Source organism: Hordeum vulgare, chromosome 3H, assembly GCF_904849725.1.
Source record: "Hordeum vulgare subsp. vulgare chromosome 3H, MorexV3_pseudomolecules_assembly, whole genome shotgun sequence".
Classification (NCBI taxonomy): Eukaryota; Viridiplantae; Streptophyta; class Magnoliopsida; order Poales; family Poaceae; genus Hordeum; species Hordeum vulgare.
Window position 1 is genome coordinate 228,387,616 of NC_058520.1, and position 20,884 is coordinate 228,408,499.

Consider the following 20,884-nt stretch of genomic DNA (forward strand, 5'->3'; position numbering starts at 1 on the left):
GAGTCAGAGGGAACCAAGCCGGTCGGTGAGTTTCTTGTGTCTGGATTGCTTGACTGGACCGACGATGACGAAGTGTCGCCTCCATTGCACGGTGCAGTCGATATGGAAGACATGGAAGAGCTAGAGGACGTCTCCAGCCCTCCCGTGAGATGGCAATGTCGAGCCTCCCGCGAGCTAGTCGTGGACGGCGAAGGAGCACAGCAGAAAGGCAAGAAGGCCGCTACCTCCAAGCCGGCCTTCAAGCGAACCGCGCCAGGGCCTCGTGTGGGAGGTCGTGGGAGTGGCTCGAAGAAGCAATGAGTCGGCCTGGCCATTGTTTGTAGACGGCCGGTTCTCATCGTCATTGGGTAAGTAACCGTGTTTTTCTTTTCTTCACCTCATTCTCGATTCCTTGGCACGAAATCCCTTCTTATCAGGTAATGATAAACAGGGACGCCCACACGACGGGGGAGGATGACGCCGCCGCTGCGCAGCAGGCCGCGTGGGCTGAGGCAGATGCCACCAAGAAGGCGTTGCTCAAGCAGGAGAACCATCCCTGGGAGGAGGCGGCCCGAAAGGCTGCCGCAAGCCGGGATCAACCCGACAAGCGTGCAACCGGCCCCGCCCAAAAGCCGCCAACCAAGGAGAAACGATCCAAGGCGAAGCATGATCCCGCTTCGCGGGCGAATGTGGAGGCCCAGACCAGCGAGCCGGCTCGTGTCGGAGCAAGCGCTGCCGAGATCGCCAAGGCCGCCGGGTCAGGATCTGCCTTTGCGCCGGTGGATCTCGATGCGACGCCCGACATGCCTAACGCCGGGACAAACACCATGCCGGAGGCGCCGTTCGATGCGCCAGGGGCAGAGATCCCACCACCGAGCATGGATATACCACTTGTGCCGAAGGACAAGGTCGTGTGGACCAAGGGCACGCATGCGCCTCGCCGCGCCAACGCATCGAAACAACCCACCCGAACCATGCCACCAGGAGACGGCACCATGGTCGCGGCCGGCCACGGCCCGTCCACCTCCGGAGCTGGCCCCCTCTCCTGGAGTTAGCCCATAGAATCCTGGAGCGCGGCCAGGGCGACCCACGCGACCCTGCCTCCTGGTGCTACACTGAGTGGGGTCCCCGCGCTTGTGGTGGCGTTTTCGTGTAGCCGTGACAAGGTGGTGCAAGTGGCCCTGGTGGCTCGGGAAGACCTGAACCTCCTCGACGAATGGACCACGGTATGCTTTTAATTCCTGCATCTTTCTGTCTAGATTTTTCTTCTTCTTTCTTTGCTTCGGTTGGGGGGCGCGAGCGCACCCACTGGGTGTAGCCCGCGAGAGTCGGGCCGGCTGAAAGTTAGCCAGCTCGAGTCTTACTCGCGGCGGCTTGTTTCTTCTTTTCCTTTCAGTGGGGGCGCGCAAGATCAACCACTAGGTGTAGCCCCCGACAGTCGGGCCGGTTGGGAATCTGCTGGACCAAATCTTATTCTTGATTTGTTTTGTTTCTTTTCGTCGCAGGATCACCACAACAACCAAGCACAGGCTCATAACGCGCTATTGGCCCAGCTCCAAGAGGCCGAGAGGCGCACACGCGACCTTCAAGACCGGGTGGACCGAGCCGTCACGGAGCGCGACGCCTTGCACGGTGGGGATGGCCGGCTACGTGAGGAGGTGGAGCTTCTCTAGTCGGAGAATCAGGACCGTGAGGCGGCCCATCAGACGGACCTGGAGCAGTTGCGCACCGCCCATAATGACACTGTGACGCGGAAGGATGCCTCCCAAGCCGCCGATCTAGAGCATTTGGAGAAGTTGCTCCTTGATGAAAAGGCGCAGCAGGATGCCGCCATGAAGGGAATGAAGACCCAACTGGCGAAGGAGGCTGAGGCGGCACAGACCCTCCGGGACGAGCTCACCAGTGTGGCTCAAGAGAGCGTGGTTCGGGAACGCGAGGCTCAAGAGGAGGTAGGCGAGGTCGACATTGTCCTTAACCGTGAGTCGTCCCTACCATGTCTCGTCTTTTTATTGTTAACTTCTCTTTTTTCCTTTTCTCATGCCACGCCCCCGCCCTTGCTCCCGAGAACTCTTCCCAAGGACACGGGATGCGGCGGACGCAGCTGTGGAGGCCCACCTGGATGAACGACGTGTCGCCGGTGTCGAGGTGGATGTCACTGCCGGTTGGACCATGGAAGAGGTGGCCCTTGGCGCTAGGGCCCGCATGCGAGTGCTAGCACAGTCTCTGACCTGGCTACATGAGTTGGGCTGGCGATGGTGAAGGCCCTTTGGCCGGACGCGGTAGAACCGGCGTCAATGAGCAGGCTCTCCAGATGGCTCGAGGTGGGAAGTTCCCGATTGGACGCCTGGCGCGCGTCGGCTGCGCGAGCCAGGGCGTACATGGCGCTTCGCCTTGCCAAGTTATGGAATAAGAACCTGAACTTGGGCCTGCTCGCAGCACAACGCGTCGGCACGGAAGCAGAGCTGGCAGCCATCAAAGACAAGCTGCAGGTGTGGGCCAGTGACATTGCCTCCTTTGCTGCGTGGAACGAATACTCCCTCGAGCGGGAGGCTGACGGAGCTGCGATCCCAGAGGATCAGTATCAGCTGGCCCTTTATGACGCTCACGGCAGCTCCGATGAGACGACATTTGAGGACGCCGACTCCAGCGATGAGGCTTATGCTGACTCCACCGCGAAGGGCGGTGCCGAAAGTGCCGGGGCGGATGACGGCGCCTCTACCTCAGGTGGCAATGCCGGTGTCTCCGCCTCAGGTGCCCCTGGCGATGCCGGAGTCACGGGTGGAGCTGACACCGACTGAAGTTTTTTATTTTCTGCATGTCTTTGTCAGTCCAGCAGTTCCACCCACTAGGGGTGTTATGTAATGAACTTTTGTCGTGGGTCTTTATATGTTTTTGAATGTGATATATGTTTGTCTGCTTGAATTGTGCGTGTGAAGGCTGTGCTTGCCGACTCTCTTTTCTGTCTTTCGTCTCCCCTTGGCTTCCATTTGCCCAAAAGTTTTGCCCCTTCCAGCATCCTCCCCGCCAGCCTGGCACCCGGGAGACGGTCAGTGACTGGGACAGGACTTTTGCCTTCAAAGGTGTTTGCCTTGGATTTCTTGAAGCTGCAAGGATACTTAAAACTTGGAGCAAGTCAACAGAGGCCGGCAAGAAATGAAGATCAGAAGCGATCGAACTAACTCGAGCCGGTGACCCCTTCATAGTCGAATTTTGCGCATAGCCGGCTTTCTGTCCCACGGTCCCTTTAATCGGACAGCCGGGAGCCGGTCTTTAGCTTGCACGGGGTGTTAAGGGTTTCGGCTTGACATGCATTATATGTTCGACTACGACTAGGAAGTTAGTTCGGGCCGGCTAATGAGCCCCCGAGCCCGAGGAGTCGGACCGGAGAGCCCACTCTTGTAATGAAAACTCTTTTTATGAAATCAAACAAGCATGCCCCAAGTGTTGTCTTGGAGCACCCATTGCATTCATTGAAATCCCAAAAGGGTAAAGGATACATACGTACACATTTTTTTTCTTTCTCTTGTTCTACCAGTAGAACGGGTGAAGCAGTGTCACGTTCCATGGATGCTTTGTTTCCTCACCCGAGGCATCTCTCTTGCGCTTCTGCGACTTCTGAGCGTCTATTATATAGTATGCATTGTTTTGCAGCGCCTTGTTGATGATGAAGGGTCCCTCCCATGGGGAAGATAGCTTGTGCTGGCCAGCTGTTCGCTGGATTCTTCTAAGTACCAGGTCCCCCTCACGGCAGGAGAGGGGCCTGATCCTTTTCTTGTGGTAGTGCCTCAGCTTCTGCTGGTAGATGGTGATACGTCCCAAACGTATCTATAATTTCTGCTTGTTCCATGATCTTTTGGCTGACATTATTGTATGTTTTGCAACACTTTTATATCATTTTACACATATTTAGACTAACCTACTAACTCAGTGCACCAAGTGCCAGTGTCTGTCTGTTGATGTCTATTTTGCACGGACTTTTATCCAATTTCCCGAAGCCCGAAGAATTCCAGAAAAAATATATAAAGAATCAGCGAAACAGAAGCTTCCGAATCACCAAAGATGGGTCAGAGGGGGGCTAGGGGCCTCCCAGGCGACCTGCTGGCGCGGCCAGGCCCTAGGTCGCGACAGGAGGCCGCCTGGGTGGGTCCCACCTGCTCCGGTGCCCTCCTTTGGCCGATATTTAGAGTCCTAATAGGAAACCCTTCAACAACTTCTAGAATCACGAATTTCTCCATTGTTCCTCCACCGCAGCGCTTCCGAGATCGGGAGCGTCAGGAGACCTCTTCCTAGCACCCTGCCGGAGGGAGGATTGACCTCTGCGAGCTTCTCCACCGCCATGGACGCTTCCCGGACGTGTCGTGACTAGTATTCCTTGGACCATGAGTCCATGACCATTAGCTATGTGATGTCTTCTCTCCAATCTTGTGCTTCAATGGTTAGTCCTTGTGAGGTCCCCTACATGATCAAGGCGTCTATGTAATTCTCTTGCTATTCCTATGCTCAGTTTGTTGCGATCCGATGGATTATGAGATTATGTTCAGATTGTTATGAGTTATATATTTGATTATCCTTTTATATTATGTTACTTAGTGATTCATGCATGTTCTCCATTGCTATTTATTGCTTTGGACAAGTAGTAGATTGTAACTCCAAGAGGGAGCGTTATTAATGATTGTGGGTTCATGCCCCTCGATGTCTAGCTTCACTGACACAAACATGAGACTAGGGGATGTGCTTTTTGCCACCAGGGAGAAAACAATGGTGCTTGTGACCATGGTTTCAAGGATTTTTTACCTTGTGCATAGCTCGTTAATGCAGTTGTCCGTTGCTTTGAGTTTACACTTTTAGTGGGGCTCGCAACTTAATACCGAAGAGATTTTCTGGATAGATATCTCAAGGTGGATTATTAGTAAGTAGATGTTGATGAATAAACCGTCTACTTGTCTTGGCGTATTGCCCATTACTATTGAACCTCTAACTATCAAGTAGCATAATTAGCATTGCGGTGCGATCATAATTCTGTCAATTGCCCAAGTGTGATTTGTTTACCCAAGCATAGTTGTTTATCGTCTTTTAGGAGAGATACATCACTAGTGAACATCATGTGACTCTGGTCCATATCACCATCATTTTTTACACCTCCATCATTTACCACTTTCATTTACTTTTCCGTTGCAATCACTATTACTTTCCCGCTTGTGTTTTGATCTGTTGCAAACTACAAGGCCGGAGAGATTGACAACCTCTCTATACTCGTTGGGAGCAAAGTTATTTGTTGTGTGTGCAAGTCCAATTCTTCTGCTAGCGCCAGGGTGGAAGACACCTGCTTGTCGAACTTAGGAGTCCTCCTGGTTCGATAAACCTTACAGTCTCCCTGTAAGGGAAATCTGATGTTGTCTACATGTCCACCTTCCACTTGGGGTAACCAACGAGGGGCGAGAAGTATATCCATCAACTCGTCATCAAGCAAATTTATGGCGCCGTTGTCAGGGACTCCATTCTTCAAGATATGGGAGTTGCACGCTATATTTTACTTTTGCTTTTTAGTCTTGTTAGTTTGTTTTTTAGTTTTTCTTTAGAGTCTTATACCAAAAACCACAAAAAAATAGTTGCTTTGTTCTTGCTTGTTACTGCTGCTATGGGTTCCACTAAGAACACTAAGTTGTGTGACTTCACTAGTTAGGCTTATGAAAAACTGCACTCTTGGTTCGCTGCTTGGGGAAGGCGCTTTACCACACCCATGGTAGAGAATTCTCCTCCAACTACTGAATGTATCCCATTCAAAATACCACTTGGGACAATTGAAATAATTTGGAATGATAGTTATGCACGAGACGGAACAGTCAATCCTAGTATTCATTTTTTGAAACTTACAGAACTTTGTGAGTTGTTTAAGATTTCAGGTTTGACAAGATATGGAGTCATGAGGAAATTATTTTCCTTTTCACTTAAAGGAAAAGCATTTGAATGGTATACGCTACTAGATGATTCTCACCTACTGGATTAGGAAGAGATTCAGTCTCTCTTTTACTCCAAGTTTTATCCTCTTCATGAAGTCCATGTGGATCATGGTAACAATGCTCTATCTGATACTTATATTGTTGAGTTTATTCCTGATCCCACTGAAAATTATTATGAGAAGGGAACATATTCTTATAGATATTTCAATAATATCAAGTTCCCTCTCTTTATGTTGAAGGTTTTGAAGCTGCAGTTATTTTGCCTTCCTATGGTTATTACTTTGTGCTTCAGTGAATTATTCTATTGCAATATTACTATGCATAGGAATCATGTTAGACTTAAATGTGTTTTGTATTTTCTTCTTGATGCTCTCTTTTGTTCTACAACTCTTATTCCTACAAGAGCATCATTAAAATCTTAAGCCTATCTTTATGTCTATAAAGAAAGAGCTCTCGGGAGACAACCCTTGTTCTCTTTACTTTGAGTTTTTACTTTCAGTTTTAGTGGTCTTGATGTGTGTTACTACTGTAGAAACATCATTGTATCTTTATTTCTAAGATTTGTGCCAAGTTTTAGCCTCCGGTTGCAAGAAAGTTCAAAAATTGTGACATGTTGTCCAGAAACAGATTATGTCTGCTTGACGGACAAATTCGCCAAAAATCACCAGATCATCTTTTTGATCTGACTTTTTTTGCCAGCATGCTATATATAATTTCCTTTCTAGCAAATGTTTTGAGGTTTTTTTATTTGAGTTGCACAAGTGCCCCAAATAAATTATTTACTACGTGTTGTTCTGTTTTTCCCAGATTCTGTCATGTTTTGCGTTTTCATTGTTTGGTAAATCCTAAGCTTACTTTTTATTTGCAAAAATCTTTTGGCATTCATAATAAGCAGTATCTTTTCATGAAAATCTTTATTTCAAGCAGGTAACGAATTATTTTATTGAGGGAACTAACCACTCTAATCAGCTTATGATGAGTTTCGCATGAAGGAAGTTTTCAAGTATGCGATGGGAGATGATGAAAGAAGATACTCGAGTGTCAAGCGCTCAAGCTTGGGGATGCCCCCATGCACCCCAAGATATATTCAAACGAAACTCAAGCGTCTAAGCTTGGGGATGCCCCCGTGCATCCCCTTCTCTATCAACAAGCATAAGTTCGTCCATCTCCATGCTATATTTTTATCACTTCATATGATATGTGTTATGCTTGGAACGTCCCGCTCTTTACTTTTTAGTTTGTTTTAGTTTTGCTTGTTGTTCATAACAAGTTGGAACCTAGCCTACCTTGTTTGGGAGAGACATACCCTCCATTCCACTCTAGAACACAACATAGGTTTTCATGCTTACCCTTTTTGTGTGTTCTTCATCTTTTTGTAGCTACTGTCATGCTTATCTTTTTAAGAGCTTTTATTTAGGTTGATTTTGGAACTCTCTTGAGTTATCATGCTTATCTTGTTTAGAGAATTGGCTCGTTGTACTGAGTTATGTGTCTTGCATGAGTAGGTAACTGAGGTTGCTATTCAAGTATAGTAGTAACTTGCAATAGCTTTGAGGTATTGATTTGAGAAATGTTTGGACTATTGGTGCCAAGAGCTTGAACCTATTAGTGACAGGTGTCATATTTTGGTAAATCTGTGTGTTTTTTAAAAACTAAAATTAGTTGAGAACTCTAACTACTAAATTAATCGCTAACCTCTTGAGGGGTTGGAATATATAGAGTACCCTCACGTTACCAAGAGTCGAGGATGCGCAAGGATAACCAAACCCCCAAACACTCCTCCTCGAGGTACTTGTCTCTTTGTGAATTTCCTAACTAGATAAAGAGTTACTGATAATAAGTGTATGAGTTCTTGAGAATAATGTGAGTATTCGATTGTTGGCACTTCCACCATCCATATTTTGCTAGCCTCTTCGGTACCGTGCATTGCCCTTTCTCACATTGAGAGTTGGTGCAAACTCCGCTGATGCATCCAAACCCATGACATGATACGATCTGTCATACATAAGCCTCATTATATCTTTCCTCAAAACATCCACCATACCTACCTACTTAGGAATTTCCATAGCCTTTCCGAGATACATTGTCATGCAACATCCACCATCTCATGACTTTATCTTCATGCCATACATGCTTTTGCTTGCTCGTAGAGCCGCATGATAGTTGGGCCTCGCCCTTATTACTGCTACATGACGCGCTAGTATTATTGCATATCCTGCTACACTCGCAGAGGCATACATTTGCATACATCATGATAGTTTTAACTTGTCTTTATGTTGAGTACTTCTTATAAGGTGTGATGATTTTTCTTGTTATTCATGTAAAACATAGAGGGTTTCCCTTAAGTGAGGAAAAGATCCCAAAGAGGACAAAACAAAAGATCCCAAAGTTGACAAATGAGAGATAAAAAGAAAGAGCCAAAGAGGCCACAAAAAAAATTAAAGAGAAAAAGAAAAAAAGAAAAAAAAGAGAGAAGGTGGCAACACTACTATTCATTTTGAAAGATCCAGACTCGTACTCCATTGCTATATTGGTACTACATAGAGATTATCATTCATGCATAACTATGTGGGGACCCTTACACTATAGAACTTGGTTTGCATATTCCAATGATGAGCCTCCTCAAATGAGCTCTAGGTCTTCATGAGAAAACAAGTTGGATGCACCCCCACTAGTTCCATTGGAGAGCTTATCTTAACTCATATGTGCATCCGTTACATGGCTATCCCTACTCCTCACATCATATCTATCATTTGTATTTCTCTCGCCTATGGTTATCCTCATTGATGTGAGCCTATCGCACCTATTTGTCTTCCTTCCCCATCATTATTCTATTTTGCCATCCTAAGTTCCAACATATCTTGCTTACGCTCATCCATTGCATGAGTGCTTAAAGTCGAAAGGAAGAGAATCATTTTGGCTTGTGCCTGACTAGTGGTTTGGGGATGAGTCAAAATAAGATTCTGAAGCAGACTAAGTGTGAGGTTTAGTAGATTGAGTTCTCAATTAAAAAAATATTATATGGTCTCAACCCATCTCCTACTTCTTGCACGCAAACACCATTTAGAGACATTCGAGTCATGGACAGCGAGAGCTCTTGCACCTTTATGTTCTTACTTTGCTCAATTCAATACTAGATACAGACTCTTGCTTGTTATTTTCTTGTCTTGACTTGCATATCTCACTTGCTTTACTTTGAATTTCTTATATGTGTGTTAGCATGTCACCACAGAAATTATTGTGTTATCATTTATCTACACGAGGACGAGCAGAAATGAAGCTTGGGGATGTTGATACGTCCCAAACGTATCTATAATTTTTGCTTGTTCCATGATCTTTTGGGTGACATTGTTATATGTTTTGCTACACTTTTATATCATTTTACACATATTTGGACTATCCTACTAACTCAGTGCACCCAGTGCTAGTTTCTATCTGCTGATGTCTATTTTGCAGCGGCCTTTACCCAATTTTTCGAAGCCCTAAAAATTCCAGAAATAATATATAAAAAATCAGTGAAACAGAAGCTTCCAGATCACCGAAGATGGGCCAGAGGGGGGGTCAGGGGCCTCCCAGGCGACTTGCTGGCGCGGCAAGGCCCTAGGTCGTGCCAAGAGGCCGCCTGGGTGGGTCCCACCTCCTCTGGCGCCCTCCTTTGGCCTATATTTAGAGTCCTGGGAGGAAACCCTTCAACAACTTCTGGAATCACGAATTTCTCCATCGTTCCACCGCCGCAGCGCTTCCGAGATCGGGAGCGTCAGGACACCTCTTCCCGGAACCCTGTCGGAGGGATGACTGACCTCCGGGCACTTCTCCACCACAATGGACACTTCCCGGGCGTGCCGTGAGTAGTCCTCCTTAGACCATGAGTCCATGACCAGTAGCTATGTGATGTCTTCTCTACAATCTTGTGCTTCAATGGTTAGTCCATGTCAGCTGCCCTACATGATTAAGGCATCTATGTAATTCTCTTGGTATTTCTATGATTGGTTTGTTGGGATCCGATGGATTATGAGATTATGTTCAGATTGTTATCAGTTATATTTTTTATTATCCTTTTATATTATGTTCCTTAGTCATTCATGCATGTTCTCCGTTGCTATTTATTGCTTTGGCCGAGTAGTAGATTGTAAGTCCAAGAGGGAGCATTATGCATGATTGTGGGTTCATGCCCCTCAATGTCTAGCTTGAGTCAGAGAAACATGAGACTAGGGGATGTGCTTGTTGCCACCAGGGAGAAAACAACGGTGCTTGTGACCACAGTTGCAAGGATTGTTTACCTTACGCATAGTTCGTTAATGCAGTTGTCCATTTCTTTGAGTTTACACTTTGGATGGGGCTCGCAACTTAATATCAGAGAGATGTTATGGATAGATATCTCAAGGTGGATGATTAGTAAATAGATGCTGATGAATAAACGGTCTACTTGTCTTGGCTTACTTCCCATTACTATTGAACCTCTAACTATCAAGTAGCATAATTAGCATTGCGGTGCAATCATAATTCTGTCAATTGCCCAACTGTGATTTGTTTACCCAAGCATAGTTGTTTATCGTCTTTTGGGAGAGGGACATCACTAGTGAACATCATGTGACTTCGGTCAATATCACCATCATTGTTTACACCTCCATCATTTACCTCTTTCATTTACTTTTCTGTTTCAATCACTATTACTTTCCCGCTTGCAAACTACAAGACTGGAGAGATTGACAACCTGTTTGTACTCGTTGGGAGCAAATTTATTTGTTGTGTGTGTAGGTCCATGTCTTCTACTAGCGCCAGGGTGGAATACACCTACTTGTTGATCCTAGGAGTTCTCCTGGTTCGATAAACCTTACGCTCTCCGTGTAAGGGAAATCTACTACTGTCTACATCTCCACCTTCCACTTGGGCTAACAAACAAGGGGCGAGAAGTATATCCATCAACTCGTCATCAGATGGTCGTACGGCTCAGGGCCAGCTCCCGTGCCTCCTCAAGTAGATCGACATCGTCTTCTCTTGCCTCTTTTGCATCTGCCTCTGTGTACAGGGTGATGCGAGGCGAAATGAACTCGACATCCGCAGGGATGATTGCCTCGGACCCGTAGACGAGGAAGAATGGCGTGAAACCGGTTGATTGGTTCGGCGTGGTGCGGAGGCTCCACAGCATAGCCGACAACTCTTCTATCTAGCTGTCGGCTGACCTGACGAGCGGCGCCACGATTCTTTCCTTGATGCCAGCCAGCATTAGGTCGTTCACCCTTTCCGCCTGGTCGTTTGACTGTGGTGCGCCACTGACGCCAGGTCGAGCCGGATGCCCTCTTTGGTGCAGAAGAGCGCCATTGCACCTTTGGACAAGTTAGTGTCGTTGTCAGTGATGATGTTGTGGGGGACGCCGTAGCGGATGGTAATGTCCTTGATGAACTTGACGGTCATGGGACCGTCAAGCTTCTTGATTGGCATGGCCTCAATCCACTTGGTGAATTTGTTGACGGCTACTAGGAGATGCGTCATGCCGCCTCGAGCGGTCTTGAATGGGCCTACCATATCCAGCCTCCATACGTCGAAGGGCCATGAGAGGGGAATGATATTGAGAGCCGAGGCCACCAAGTGGCTTTGTGTGCTGAAGCGCTGGCATCCTTCGCACTTGTTGACCAGGGCCGTGGGCCAGTAGAATCCACGGCAGAACACCTTGGCCACCAGGGTTCTGGAGGCGGCATGATGCTCGCAGTCACCCTTATGTATATCCTTGAGAATTTCTTGCCATTCCTCAAATTCGATGCAGTGTTGAAATACGCATGTTACACTGCACCGAACCAGTTCGCGGTTGATGATAGCGTACGGGGGAGATCGGCATTGGATCTACCATGCTTCTGCCTTGTCTAGAGGGAGCTCGCTGCGAAGGAGGAAAGCCAGGATGGGGTGTGCCCATGTGGGAGCCGACACGGGAGTCGGCTCGGCTTGAAGGTTAGGTCAGTTGAAGCTCCTGAGCTTCTCGTTGTGGTCCTCGGTTTTTCACCTTCTATCTCTGGCATGGTAGTGGCAGCCGGCATGCCATGAACCTCCATGACGGCCACCCAGTGGGTGTTGAGCCGACTCGGTTCGAGGTTTGGCATAGCTGATGGAGCCGCCAAAACCGGCAAGGTTGTCGGAGTCGGTAGAGCGGGCGGAGCCGACGGAGTTGGTGAGGCTGGCAGCTTCTACGGACCCAAAGTTATTGGGACAAACGGGTCTGCAGGCATGAATATTGATGACGACTCCAGATACGGCTTGATGGGGGGCTTGTGCAACTGCTCGAGGGAGACGCCGGCTGGGATTGCCTACCGTTTGGAGCCGATTTTTGCCAATGTATCTGCCGCCTCCTTGTCCGCCCGGGGGACATGATGGAACTCGCAGCCCTCAAAGGGGCCACTGAGCTGCTGGATGAGGAAGCAGTAGCTGGCCATGTTGGCGTCCCTGTCGTCCCACTCGCTAGAGACTTGCTGCACCACAAGATCAGAGTTGTCGAAGCAAAGAATCTGTCGGATGCCGATCTCTCCGGCGAGCCAGAGGCCGTGTGCGAGCTCCTCGTACTCAGCGATTTTGTTGGAGGAGGTGAAGTGTACCTAGAGAGCGTACTTGAGCTGGTCCCCTTTCGGGGATGTCAAGACAATGTTGGCTCCCAGTCCGGTTTGAATCTTTGAGCCATCGAAGTGCATTCGCCAATGTGTGGACTCAGGAGGCGGCGGCAGGAACTGGGTCTCGGCCCAATCAACAAGGAAGTCGGCCACAACCCGAGACTTCATGGCGGTGTGCGATTCATAGCGGATGTCGTGGTTGGCCATGGCGATGGACAACTTGGAGATCCGGCCCGTGGCATCATGGTTGCCCATGATTTCTGAAAGTGGAGCTGTGCTCACCATCGTGATGGCATGCTCCTGGAAGTATTGCTTCAACTTCTTGGCGGCAAAATACACGCCATAGCACATTTTTTGATAGTGGGGGTAGTTTTGCTTGGAGGCAGACAGGACTTCGCTTAGATAGTAGACGGGGCGTTGCACCATCAGCACCTTGCCCTCCTCCTTTCACTCCACCACCAAGACGACAGTGACCACACGCATGGTTGCCGCAATGTAGATGAGGATAGGCTCCCTCTGTGCCGGCGCGGCCAAGATGGGTGTGTTGGAGATCATGCGCTTGAGGTCGCGGAAGGCTTCGTCCGCTTGATCATTCCACTCGAATTTGGTTGTCTTATTCATCAGTTCATAGAGTGGTAGCGCCTTCTCACCCAGCCGGCTGTCGAACCGGCTGAGGGATGCCAGGCAGCCGACAAACTTTTGAACATCAAGGATTCAAACCAGCTTGGCCATGCGCTCGATTCTTTTGATCTTCTCGGGGTTAGCTTCAATGCCGCATGCCGACACGAAGGAACCCATGAACTTCTCGGCTGGTACTCCAAAGACGCACTTCTCCGGATTAAGCGGGTTCTTGTACTCGCGCAGGTTGAAGATGGTCTCCTGCAAATCATCAAGGAGACTGAAATGCTTTTTGGAATGTTCCTGCCGATTTGCGGCAGGAGGCATTGTTGCATGCAGCGCTGGAAGGTGGTGTTGGCGTTCTTCAGGTTGAACGTCATCATCGTGTAGAAGTAGGCTCCAAAAGGTGTGATGAAGGAGGTCTTGAGCCGGTCTGCCAGGTCCAGCTTGATCTGGTGGTAGCCGGAATAAGCATCGAGAAAGAACAACAATTCACAGCCAGTCGTGGAGTCGATCACTTGATCTATCTGTGGCAAGGCGAAAAGGTCTTTTGGACATGCCTTATTCAGGCTTGTGTAGTCGATACACATGCACCATGTCTTGTTCTTCTTCAGCATGACGACTAGGTTAGCTAGCCAGTTCGGGTGGAAAACTTCCATTATGAAGCCGGCTACGAGCAGTCGGGCCATCTCTTCTCTGATTGTACACCGCTTCGCCTCAGCGAAGGGGCGCAAAGGTTGTCTGACCGGCTTTGCGTCCGGATGCACATGAAGCTTGTGCTCGGCGTACTTCCTCGGGACTCCCGTGATGTCCTTTGGGGGCCATGCGAAGATATCTTGATTCTCATGGAGGAAGTCAACGAGCTCGCCTTCCTATTTGGGGCTGAGGTTTGCCCGATGGTGACGCACTACTTGGGGTTGGCTGGGTCGAGGGGCACTTGCTTGGTCTCCTTGGACGGCTCGAATGAAGCCTTGCTGGCTGATTGGGACGAAGGAGTAGGAAGGGCCGGCTACTCGATGGCCTCAACCACGAGCCAATCGAGCTGCCTTTTCTCCTTGGCAATCACCAGTGCTTCGGCCAGCCAGCTGCTCTCGCGCGCGCACTCGATCGACTTCTTGTAGTCGCCGACAACAGTGATAATGCCCTTGGGACCCGGCATCTTCATCTTGAGGTAGGCGTAATGGGGATAGCCATGAACTTGGCCAGCGCTGGCCGGCCTAGCAACGCGTGGTAGGGGTTGTTGAGGTCCACCACCTCTAACCAGACCGGCTCGCGGCGGAAGTGCAACTTGTCGCCAAAGAGGACGTCCAACTGGATTTTTCCGATCAGTGAGCAAGACTGCCCCGGCACAATGCCGTGGAAGACAGTCCTGGTTGGCTGTAGGTACTTCTCCTTTACCCTGAGCTTGAGCAAGGTGTCTCGGTAGAGGATGTTGATGCTGCTACCGCCATCGACTAACACCCGCAAGAACCGATAGGTGAGTTTCTTGGAGACGAGGGTGGGCTCGAGGACGAGCGTGTATGTGACAGGGTTCGGCATCACCGCAAGATGGTCTGCCCGACTCCATGTAATTGGCTTTTTAGACCAATGCATGTATTGGGGAATCAAGGGGACCGTTGCACTCACCTCATTACAGCGCTGATGCTGGCTGTGCTTGTCGTCGCCCTTGCTAGTGAAGACGACGTAGGCCCCGTCCTTCTCAGGAATTGGTTGTCGAGACGGCCGTCATTGGGAGGCGGTTGAGCTGGGTCCGGACCTGGCCCGGGAGCTGGACCTCGAGGAGCCGCCCCCGGGGGATCCGGCAGACCCTCGCCCAGGGCCAAGCGCTGTGAGATGCTGCACTTTCGGAGTGTGTGGGTGGCCGGCTTCGCCCCGGTATGCATATTGTAGGGCGCGTCGAGCATCTTCTCGAAGGTGAGCTTGGGCTGCCATGTGTTCTTGCCGGTTCGGTGTCGTTCCTCCACGTTGGCCACCTGCTAGCTCCCAGGTCGCGGGTCTAGCTGATCTGCCTTGCGCTTGTTGTTTTGCGTGCCTCGGTTGTCGCCAGTCGGCTTAGTTGTAGCCGGCGGTTGGACGGGTTTATCCGTCACGCTGATCTTGATCCTCATTGCAGAGTCGACAGCGGCGTATTTAACCGCCTTGGCCATGAGTGTCGCCAAAGAGGTAGGCTCGGAGCACATGAGCTTGTGCTTGAGAAGGGTGCCGTCTCGGCAGCCTTCGACGAAGTACCGAACGGCGTGTACTTCATGCACTCCTTCACAGGAGTTGCGCAACTCCGTCCATCATGTGACGTAGTCGCGGAGGGGTTCGTCGGGCTTCTGCATGCACATGGCCAGCTCGCGTGGGCGGCCAGGGCACTTCTAGGTGCCGGTGAAGTTGCGGACGAAAGCCTCTTCAAAGTCAACCCAAGAGTTGACGCTGCCGGCTGGCAGGCTGTTAAGCCAAGTTCTTGCCGAGCCGGTGAGCATGAGTGGAACATAGCGGACGGCTACGCGCTTGTTGCCCCGGGTGGATGCCGACTTGCCCGGGTGTAGTCAATCAACCAGTCTTCCATCTGTGCGGAGCCGTTGTATTTTAGAGTACGGCGGGGAAGGATGAAGCCGCAAGAGAACGACTCCCCTCAGATACGGGGGCCAAAGCACGTTGGACCGATGGGACCCTCCTCCTCCAGGAGGGCCGACTACGCCAGAAGGTCGAGGTGGGTGCGAGCATCATTCTCGTTGTGAGGGACGCGGGGGCTGATCCGAGCCACAACCTCAGGCTGGATCAGGGACATGGGCGTGTTAGCCCTTTACCGCCACTCAAGCGGGGGAACTTCATGGACCGAGCCTCCTTCATCTCCAGCAGCCTCGCGCTGCCGGCTAGATACTGTCTGTTGCTCGCTCTGACGTTGGGAATGCTGATCGTGGCTTCCCTCGGCCCTCCGGCCAGAGGTGCGAGGGGCTGAAGAATGCTAAGCTTGTTGACGGCCGCTGGGGATGTGGTAACCTTCGAGGTCGAAATCTAGAGACATGGAGAAAGCTCGTGCAGGATCGAGGCGATCCTGCTGCTCGTTGGCAGCAGTGAGGAGGTCCTTGATGCACTTTTCTTGGCGCACACGCTCTTCACCCTCTAGAGCACCCATCTCTTGAAGGTCCTCGTGGGCTTCCCGCATGTTGGACGTAGGAGTGTCGTAGATGGGCAGCTTGCCGCCTAGGATTTCGGCGACAACCCAACCGCGACCGCAGACGTCTCCACGCCTGCTGGGTCCATCAGCGGCCAGGGTGAAGCCGTAGGCGGATTTGTACTCGCGATGCGTATCCTCCATCCGGTGCTTGGTGGTGGCAAGGGCGGTGCCCTCCACTAGTAGTTGTTTGTGAGCTTCCTCCAGCTCAGCCCTTGACGTCGCTGTGTTCGCCGTCGTGGCGATGGGCATAGTCAGCCCGGCAAGGGTGACATGAAGCAGGTCGGAAGGGACCGGAGGGGGTGCAGCCGCGTCCGCTGCGGCCTTGGTGTGGCCCGAGCTGGTGCTAGTGCTAGCAACCATCACCTCCACGAGATCAGAGGGAATGGCGACGTCGCGCGGGGCAAGACACCCCGCGAACGATGGTGGATCACTGTAGACGAGTACGTCGTTGCGGTACTCGTAGGGTTCAGGTGCATCATCAAGAATGAGTGTCCTGAAGTGCGCACAGAGGGCGTCGATGTTGACGTCCCCGCCAAGTTGGTGAGGCTCCTCGTCGAGGTGCAGGTTGTCAAAGAGAAAGCAGAAGCGAGCGATGTCAGGGGCAACGTCGCCGCTGAGCGGCTTGCTCGCGATCTCAACGGCAAAGCCTGCAGGACAGGCCGAGCCATCGATCAATACCGCGGAAACCTCCGCAGGGGCAGGCTCCACGGGCGTGCTGATCAGTCCGGACGCGAGGCATCCGGTCGGGTTGGCGAAGGGTCCCGCCCGGAGCCTAACTCCGACCGATGCCGCGGAAGGCCGCACGGTGGGCACCAACTATCGTCATTTTCTCACGACAGATGCCATGGGTAGTCTTATCGAGAGTGGTTAGGACCGAAGGGACATCGGCGGGCTCTGGGAACGAGATTGGTAGCTAGCGATGCAAGATGCACGATGTACCCAGGTTCGAGGCTCTCCATGGGAGATAATATCCCTACTCGTGCCGGAGTGGTTTATGAACCAAGGTGATTACATGATGCTCCTTGCGTTGTTCGATGGAGGAGGAAGAAGGAGCAGCCGGCTCGAAATCTACCTCTCCTATGTGGTGTGTGTGGTGTGTGTGGTGTGAGAATGGCCAACCCTCTGCATGGAGGGGGCGGGGGGTTTTATAGTCGAACCCACCATCCTACAAAATGGATAATAGTTACATTGTGGGGGCCCGGCTCGCAGCCTCTCAGGCCGGCGATGGGGCCCACTGAGGTTTAGTCTTGTCCCTTGAGGGGCCCGCCGGCTGCAAGGTCCCATGTGGTCCTAGGGCCCGCCGACTAGCCTATGGGATTGGTGTGTGTTCCCCACACAGGGGGCGTGCGGTACGATGGACGTCGTCTTACGGGATCCGGCGCCGATCAGCGGTACGGCCGCCTCCACTGTATCCACGTCGGGCCAGGTCAGGGAGTGGGTAGTGGCGCGCGGGCACTATACATGGTTGACGGATCGGAGCTAGCGACGGTCAGCGGTACGGCCGCCGCCACTGTAGTCATGTGTATGCTTCTCCATCGTACCCGTGCTGAGGTACCTTGACCTTTAATCGAAGGCCCGTGTCACATCCTAGGGATTGATGCAAGAGGTGCCCTTCAGTCGGCTGGCGGCTAGCAAGCCGGCCAAAGAGTAGACGGCTACGCTCCTAGCCGGCAAGGATTTCATAGCTGGCCAGGAGGATCCGGCAGTTGAGGAAGCTCTCGCTCCCTTCTATACCAAAGTATAGAGGAGTAGGCTATATGAGCCTACCCCGGGGTTATGCCCCCGTCATTTATCTTTCAATACAACAAATTGTTCAACAATACAACAAATAGTTCAACAATACAACATCAAACACACAAATCATGATGCTCTTTGTCTGCCACTCCATGCCCACCACTCCTCAATGAGATTTTTTTGAAGATCATCATGCATTTTGGCACGTCGAATGGCATGATAGGAGGCAACAAAACGGGCCACCCTTTTAGCCCTCCGCTGCACTCGCACGGGATGTCCCAAGAGCTCCTAGTGAGAGTAGTCTAAATCTTGGCCACACTCATTCTTGATGATCATGTTGTACATGATCACACAAGCGTGCATGATGTACCAAAGCATGTTTTGATCCCAAAATCTAGTCGGTCCTCTCACAATAGCAAATTCGGCTTGCAAAATCCAAAAAGCAGTGGGCCGCCAGGCGCTGTTCATCGGAGGACTACCGAGTGCGAGGGGCGGCGGTGACTAGAGGGAGACGGAGGAAGTAGCGGCGGCGCGGGGATAGGCCGGGGAAGCGCCGGAACGGGCACCAGAAGAAATGGGGTGGCGTGGGCGGTGGCGGCGCCAGCGGCTGTATGGGGTAGGTGGAGCTGGGAACGCGCGCTCGAGTGTCTAGCGCGCACGAGTCGGTGCAGCAAATAAATGACGCGCCATGGCGTTTCGGCCTGCACGCTGAACTAGTTATGCCGCTCACGCAGTTTTTTCGCGTCCGCTGGAGCGCCCGGAGCGGTAGCGCGCGCGCAAAAAACACTAATTTTTCAGTGCGGCACTTATATAGCGCAACTGGTACAGATGCTCTAATCAACTTCATCGGACACTTGGAGTCGGCACGTCTTGCTAGAGACTGCTACCGACTAGCCGAGTCGGATGTGGTTTGACTCGCGACCAAATGAATGAGAACCTAAAGGCTAGCATGCTTAAGGGAAGGAATACATGGGCTTTAGGGTCCAAGCGAGGCCCAAGAGTTAAGCCCGTGTCGGACGCCTACATATAGTGGAGGTGTGGCACACCTATTAGGTTCATCGCTTTGACGATGTCATTACGGCTTTGCATGTGTTGCAACTAGCCACCTCCACTCGCCGCCGCCGACCGTGTGATCTGGACCTAGCAGTTCGCCGCACGGTATTCCTCCTACACGCTCGGATACTGTTAGAGGCGGTGCACCTGTGCTGCTCCAGCGAACCTATACGTGGGATCCGACGACTAGTTGTTCGAGGGAGATCGGACAAGAAGGAGACGCACCACACGGACGCGCTCCTACATCTACTTCCGCTGCACGGCGCTGCGCGTCTAGTGGTAACGATCTATGATTCATCTCCCTAGCATGTTCTTGGTTATTCTTCGCGTAGGAAATTTGATTGCATGCAATGGGCCTACGATGGAACCCAACAGTGGTATCAGAGCCTCTGTTATAGGATTTGGTATTCAGATCGGATGCATATTTGATATGTGGAGGCGGCTCATGAGATCCGTCATCGTTCTTGAGATCGGCTATGTGCACGGTTGATGTGATCAACTGCACATCGGGATCATTGAGGCTATGTTTTCTATCAATCGAAATAGATGAGGTTGTGACACAACCTACCCTTACCGGTTGGTTTCCGCAATCAGGGTTAACAGTGAAATGTAAATCCAAATTGGGTTTGGAATGATCGATGAGACCAATGAGATCAGAAAATTCGGTGTGATCGGAGTATAGATTCGATATGTGATTTCTGAAAACGTCGGGCGTCATGTGCATAGCGCCGAATATTTCATACACGACCACACAAAAGGGTAGAATGCGATTGTATGCATAAGTTTGTTTTGCGCGTCTAATGTGAATAGTATGGCTCATATGTATGTGATGCATGTGTGTAATTTAACATGACCTGCGTGTCATGATTGTCAGCCGGCAAGAGCCAAAGTGTTCTCATTATATTGTATAATGACATGTGTGTCGACTTGTGATTCTCTATAAATTCATTACTAGTTGTAGTAGTTGGAGGACAGAGATCAAGTTCGAGGTTTTGGCGCCCCGGCGTGGCGAACATGATGGAGTTCCGCCATGGCCATTGCAGTTGGAGCCGGCTTGGAAGGACGTCCATGAAGGAGCCATACTATTTCACATATTTATGATTATATGTGATTCTTGTTTTCTATGCATGTTATAATGTAGAAAGATCCCTCGTTAATATCAAGCACATTGCCATTCCGGATGGTGAACCTTCGCACGTCAAGTACGTCTAGTGGTGGGCTCATAAAATTGAGGTGCTACTAGCACTAGTAGAAAAGTGGGCTTTGGTCCACTTGATGAAATCCCATTAGTCCGGTTCACTTATGAACCGGGACCCATGGGGGCATCAGTCCCGGTTTGTGAGGCCAGGGTGCCGGCCAGGCCTCATGGGCCATTGGTCCCGGTTCGTCTGGCCACTTTGGTCCCGGTTCCAGACACGAACCGGTGAAGAGGAGAAGATGATACTGGAGTTGGATATTGCCGATGTGCGTGACGATCACAAGATCAAGATGAATGCCAGGACCATACTGGGATGCAACTTTCGTTAATTTCCTGATATCAAGTAATCATTTTCTTTGCCTGGCACGATTTGTAAGAATTTCACCTCAAGGTCTCCCGCTCTAAACAAAAAGTTGCAATTTACGCACCCCCCTAGTAAGTAGTACTAGCTAATTCCGCGCATCTCTAATTGATTCAAATTTTCATCAATATATAATTACCATGCTTGCTTATTAGTTTGATTGAACTCTATTCTCATAAAGTGCTTGTACCAGGTAGCTGGGACTGAAAAATGTGCATA